Genomic DNA, 7,332 nt, shown 5'->3' on the forward strand with positions numbered 1-7,332 from the left:
TAAAAATTATGTGTTTTTTAATGCATATTAATTATTAAATATTAATAATAATTTATTGTCAATATTACATAAGGTATACTATTTATATACCTTATAAAGGCTATTTATCATTGAAAACTAATATTTATTTACTGTTGAAAAAAAAGCATAATTTTAATTTTGATTTATGATAAAAAGCTAAAGTATACATTTACAATTTACATTATCTGGCTAAAAATATATGAATAAAATTGTGTTAAAGGTTTTATTTTATTTTTGTATATAAACATACATCGCTATACGAAAACAAGCATTTTAAATGTTATATAATATTTATATGTATATGTAAATAATATATCATTTAAATAGGTGAGGGAAACCGACAATTCGTTTCAGTCAGGTGGTGTTTAAAGAAAGTCCGGGGCTGTTATCTCTTTTCCTATTAATAAGTTTTTATGCATTTCCCATTATTTAAATACAAAAAAATAAATTGTCTTTCAAATAATTGACCTTTGATATTTCAGATATCTTTTTCCAACCTCAATTTTTATTTTAAATGTATGACAGAATTTAAAATACAAATATTTAAGAGAAAAAAAAAAAAAAAAGAATTGAAAAACACTTTATCAACCATATGTACATAATGAAAAGGGAAATAACATATTAAATGTAATAATTTATAAAAATATTATTTATTTGTAACAATTATATAAAATAGTTAATGGAATAAAAACACACAAACAGTGAAAGACAAAAGTGAACTGTGTACTGAACTGAACTGAACAAGAACTGAACTAGAACTGAACTAGAACTGAAATTAGAACTGACTAAACTGTAAGCTGAGAACTAGAACTGAACTAGAACTGAACTAGAACTGAACTAGAACTGAACTAGAACTGAACTAGAACTGAACTAGAACTGAACTAGATCTGAACTAGAACTGAACTAGAACTGAACTAGAACTGAACTAGAACTGAACTAGAACTGAACTAGAACTGAACTAGAACTGAACTAGAACTGAACTAGAACTGAACTAGATCTGAACTAGAACTGAACTAAACTGAACTAGAACTGAACTAGAACTGAACTAGAACTGAACTAGAACTGAACTAGAACTGAACTAGAACTGAACTAGAACTGAACTAGAACTGAACTAGAACTGAACTAGAACTGAACTAGAACTGAACTAGAACTGAACTAGAACTGAACTAGAACTGAACTAGAACTGAACTAGAACTGAACTAGAACTGAACTAGAACTGAACTAGAACTGAACTAGAACTGAACTAGAACTGAACTAGAACTGAACTAGAACTGAACTAGAACTGAACTAGAACTGAACTAGAACTGAACTAGAACTGAACTAGAACTGAACTAGAACTGAACTAGAACTGAACTAGAACTGAACTAGAACTGAACTAGAACTGAACTAGAACTGAACTAGAACTGAACTAGAACTGAACTAGAACTGAACTAGAACTGAACTAGAACTGAACTAGAACTGAACTAGAACTGAACTAGAACTGAACTAGAACTGAACTAGAACTGAACTAGAACTGAACTAGAACTGAACTAGAACTGAACTAGAACTGAACTAGAACTGAACTAGAACTGAACTAGAACTGAACTAGAACTGAACTAGAACTGAACTAGAACTGAACTAGAACTGAACTAGAACTGAACTAGAACTGAACTAGAACTGAACTAGAACTGAACTAGAACTGAACTAGAACTGAACTTGAACTGAACTAGAACTGAACTAGAACTGAACTAGAACTGAAAGAACTGAACTAGAACTGAACTAGAACTGAACTAGAACTGAACTAGAACTGAACTAGAACTGAACTAGAACTGAACTAGAACTGAAACTAGAACTGAACTAGAACTGAACTAGAACTGAACTAGAACTGAAACTAGAACTGAACTAGAACTGAACTAGAACTGAACTAGAACTGAACTAGAACTGAACTAGAAACTGAACTAGAACTGAACTAGAACTGAACTAGAACTGAACTAGAACTGAACTAGAACTGAACTAGAACTGAACTAGAAACTGAACTAGAACTGAACTAGAACTGAACTAGAACTGAACTAGAACTGAACTAGAACTGAACTAGAACTGAACTAGAACTGATCTAGAAACTGAACTAGAACGAACTAGAACTGAACTAGAACTGAACTAGAACTGAACTAGAACTGAAACTAGAACTGAAACTAGAACTGAACTAGAAACTGACAACTGGAACTGAACTAGAACTAAGTAGAACTGAACTAGAACTGACTAGAACTCAACTAGAACTCAATTAGAACTTAACTAGAACTCAACTAGAACTGAACTAGAAATAAACTCTAACTAATTTTCTATATAACCGCTGTTTGACCTCTTTTAGCCTTCACTGTGTTAGTATTTTATTTATAAAGGATATTACATTTAAGTAGGTGTGTATGTATTTAAAAATACACACCTACAAAAGTATTTTATGGATTTTTTACCATTTAATTCGTTTATGTAAATACACAAACAGCATTTATTCACATACATGAGAAAACATTCACTTGCTTTTTGTTTGTTTTTTGTGTCGAAAAAATCTTAAAAAATAATTATTTTTGTAAATACGATTGAAAGTTAAATTCATTAATTTCACTTAAATTTTTTAAATATTTTTATTTTTCGCTTAATTCTTATTGTATTTATTTAAAGTTTATGCGTTTTTTTCGCGTTGTATTAATATATTCTCTTTTCTGTCTGTGTCTCTCATTTTCATTGTAGATAATTATTGCAATTTGCCACAGGCATCCAACAGCAGTATAACAACAATAGCAGCAATTCAGCAGCAGCAATAACGGCAACAACAATAGTTTAATATGGCCATAAGGCTAAATGGAAACAAGGGAAAACAACAATTTTACCATTATTTTGTTTAAATAATAAAAGAAACGTTGAACAGAACAACTACAAAAAACATGAAAATAAAATAATAAAAATAGTAGTGTGTATTTTAATTAAATAAATTTGTAAAGTGGATCAAAAATAACAATATAAAACACATTCATCCACACACACTGTGTGTGGCAGTTAGTGAGTGTAAACGTTCAGTGCGTCAAACGGTCTCTGTAGCCGGACATTGCCTCTTTTTGCTGCCGTTGAGACTGCATATAGTCAGTTGATGCAACTATTCATCCTTTAACGCATAAAAAGCTTAAGGTAAATATAATTTTGGTTTTTAATAAAATTTAAAAATAATTTTTACAAATAGTGCCTTTGGTATTAAATAGTGCAATCAAAAATTATTTAAATAATTTTTATAAATGTAAGCTTTAAGATATCATTTTTATTTTTGCCACATACAAAGACAAAAAGCTTATTACCAAAATTGTAAAAAAGTAGACATTGCAACAAATATTTTAATACAGACAATGACATGCAACATTGAGCTCACGTATATAAATAGAGACATCTACTATGGAACGTGTCTGCTACCGTAAAACAATACAAACTGCTACACGAAACGAAATTCAGAAAAAGTAGTGCAGACTTTGTCTTAACTGTGAAAGGAAACAAATGAAACATGTAAGAGTGTTATATTCGACTATGCCGAATCTTATATACCCACCATCAAACCTCGTTTGAATCGAATGAAACTTATGTCGAATTTCATCTATATACTCGTATTTTTAGGCCAGTTATAAGCGTTAAGTAATTTTCTGAAGGGGACCTTATATAGGGAGGTAGGGTCAATTATGGGTCGATCCTCAAAAAATTTGGTAGACAGAATTAGGTTCGTATTAAATTTATTTGTGTCGAATTTCATCGCTACACTCGTATTTTTAAGCCATTAATGAGCGTTGCAGTCATTTTCTGAAGGGGACCTTATATGGGGGGTAGGGTCAATCATGGACCGATCAACATAAAATTTTTTAGATAGATTTTGACTCATATGAAACTTACTTATGTCGAATTTCATCTATATACTAATATTTTTAAGCCAGTAATGAGCGTTAAAGTCATTTTCTGAAGGGGACCTTATATGGGGGGGGTAGGGTCAATTATGGACCGATCCTCATAAAATTCGCATAGTGATTTTGGATCACAAGAAATTAACGTATGTCGAATTTCATCGCTATATTCGTATTTTTAAACAAGTTATGGCTTGTTAAAGCTGCTTTTCGAGGGGCCACTTGTATGGGGGCTATCCGAAAACGTGGACCGATATTGCCCATTTTCAATACAAAACAAACCTTACTTATAAGAAATATGTATGTGGGACTCTCTCGTGGTTTCAACAGACAGACAGACAGACAGACGGACAAACATGGCTAGATCGTCTTAGAATTTAATGAGGACCCAGAATATATATACTTTTGTGGGTCTATGACCCATATTTTCGATGTGTTCTTTTTTGATGGTGGGTATAAAAATTACAGAAGAATAGTAACTATATAGCAACAAAGAAAGTAACAGAACCAGAACTGCTACAACTGAATTCGAACTAAAACTGAACTAGGAACTGAACTAGAACTGAACTATAACTGAACTAGAACTTAACTAGAACTGGACTAGAACTGAACTAGAACTGAACTGAACTAGAACTGAACTAGAACTGAACTAGAACTGAACTAGAACTGAACTAGAACTGAACTGGAACTGAACTAGAACTAAACTAGAGCTGAAATAGAACTGAACTAGAACTGAACTAGAACTGAACTGGAACTGAACTGATGAAACTGAACTAGAACTAAACTAGAACTGAACTAGAACTGAACTAGAACTGAACTAGAACTGAACTAGAACTGAACTAGAACTGAACTAGAACTGAACTAGAACTGAACTAGAACTGAACTAGAACTGAACTAGAACTGAACTAGAACTGAACTAGAACTGAACTAGAACTGAACTAGAACTGAACTAGAACTGAACTAGAACTGAACTAGAACTGAACTAGAACTGAACTAGAACTGAACTAGAACTGAACTAGAACTGAACTAGAACTGAACTAGAACTGAACTAGAACTGAACTAGAACTGAACTAGAACTGAACTAGAACTGAACTAGAACTGAACTAGAACTGAACTAGAACTGAACTAGAACTGAACTAGAACTGAATTAGAACTGAACTAGAACTGAACTATAACTGAACTAGAACTGAACTAGAACTGAACTAGAACTGAACTAGAACTGAACTAGAACTGAACTAGAACTGAACTAGAACTGAACTAGAACTGAACTAGAACTAAACTAGAACTGAACTAGAACTGAACTAGAACTAAACCAGAAGTGAACTAGAACTGAACTAGAACTAGAACTGAACTAGAACTGAACTAGAACTGAACTAGAACTGAACTAGAACTGAACTAGAACTGAACTAGAACTGAACTAGAACTGAACTAGAACTGAACTAGAACTGAACTAGAACTGAACTAGAACTGAACTAGAACTGAACTAGAACTGAACTAGAACTGAACTAGAACTGAACTAGAACTGAACTAGAACTGAACTAGAATTGAACTAGAACTGAACTAGAACTGAACTAGAACTGAACTAGAACTGAACTAGAACTGAACTAGAACTGAACTGGAACTGAACTAGAACTGAACTAGAACTGAACTAGAACTGAACTAGAACTGAACTAGAACCGAACTAGAACTGAACTAGAACTGAACTAGAACTGAACTAGAACTGAACTAGAACTGAACTAGAACTGAACTAGAACTGAACTAGAACTGAACTAGAACTGAACTAGAACTGAACTAGAACTGAACTAGAACTAAACTAGAACTGAACTAGAACAGAACTAGAACTAGAACTGAACTAGAACTGAACTAGAACTAAACTAGAACTGAACTAGAACTGAACTAGAACTGAACTAGAACTGAACTAGAACTGAACTAGAACTGAACTAGAACTGAACTAGAACTGAACTGAACTGAACTAGAACTGAACTAGAACTGAACTAGAACTGAACTAGAACTGAACTAGAACTGAACTAGAACTGAACTAGAACTGAGCTAGAACTGAACTAGAACTGAATTAGAACTGAACTAGAACTGAACTAGAACTGAACTAGAACTGAACTAGAACTGAACTAGAACTGAACTAGAATTGAACTAGAACTGAACTAGAACTGAACTAAAACTGAACTAGAACTAGAACTAGAACTGAACTAGAATTGAAATTGGTCTAGAGCTGACACTAAGATTTTTCTAGAGCCGACTGGAACTTAAGCTGACTAAAACTGATTCCAAACTTACTTTAACTGAACTACAATTAAGAGAAAACTCATGCTATTTTCTTTACATACTTCTGCTAGATTCGCTGTTTATTTCATTTAGATCTTAACATTTCTTTAGAAACAATGACTTTTTTATTTTCAGTCCTCTTTTTTCAAAAAACCAAACCAAACATAGTTTTTAAAAGATTGTTAACCGAAAATAATTATAATTAGTCGAATTTGCTGGAAAATGATTTCATACGGTTTGTTTGATTTCCTTGAAAATGGGATTACAGAGAAAAGTACTTTTGAAATGTGAAAAAAATTTTTTGTATTCAAAACTGATTTACATAGCTAATATTTAGAGTTAAAGCGCTAATTGGATAATAAGGCACATTAAAATCTTTTAAGAATGAAAACTAGCTAACTTAAAAATGCAGTAGGAAAGAGGAAAAGTATGGAGCATTTTCAAAATATGTACTCTTAAGCCTTAAAGTAGGCAACACATCCTAGTACAGTATATTGTTAAAATTTTAACATTTTAATAAAATTTTAAAAAACACTCAACATCACTTTAACCTCGATTATATCCCATTCTACTCTAATTCCATTTTCTTATCAAAATGACCCGCTGTTGAACTTTAACATGTGTGTAATTTAAATAATATTTATTATTATTCTTCCTGGTTGCATTTTCCTTTTAGTTTAATTAGTATTTCAAACAAAAACAACAAAAAAAGACATACAGTCTCCTTTCAAATGTTCCCAGTCAATTAGTTTATGTTCTTTACTGTTAAGCATAGAAAATATTTGTATGTTTTTTTTTTTTTTTGTCAACATTTGTACGCAATTGTAAGTGCACAAGTTGCATTTTTTCTGTTCCACTAAACAACTGTCGACAATGTAGCTTGTATAATAATTTAGTTATATTTTTTATAATAAATTTAAAACATACGAGTACAACAATTAAACACAAAAAAATTAACTTAAATAAAACCATGGTACTTTTACCAAGAGACTTTAGCTCTATGGTGACTATGAAGTCGTAGAATAGGAGGACATTAGGGAGGCATATTTTTATAAGAAATTAAAATTCTTACAAAGATTTGTATGAGATATTATAGTGCAGTTTTAGTTCAGTTCTA

General features: G+C 31.6%; 1 long non-coding RNA gene across 1 annotated transcript in view; it reads left to right on the forward strand.

The window, feature by feature from the left end:
• LOC119609633 overlaps positions 1-2,825 on the forward strand; it is a 73,780-nt gene extending 70,955 nt beyond the window's left edge. The window contains exon 3 of the long non-coding RNA XR_005231944.1: positions 2,749-2,825. This is a non-coding gene — a long non-coding RNA (uncharacterized LOC119609633). The remainder of the gene's footprint in view (positions 1-2,748) is intronic.
• Positions 2,826-7,332: the final 4,507 nt, after the last annotated feature.

Source organism: Lucilia sericata, unplaced genomic scaffold, assembly GCF_015586225.1.
Source record: "Lucilia sericata isolate MDLA Ls3-8-SP2 unplaced genomic scaffold, ASM1558622v1 Contig001022F_arrow, whole genome shotgun sequence".
Lineage (NCBI taxonomy): Eukaryota > Metazoa > Arthropoda > Insecta > Diptera > Calliphoridae > Lucilia > Lucilia sericata.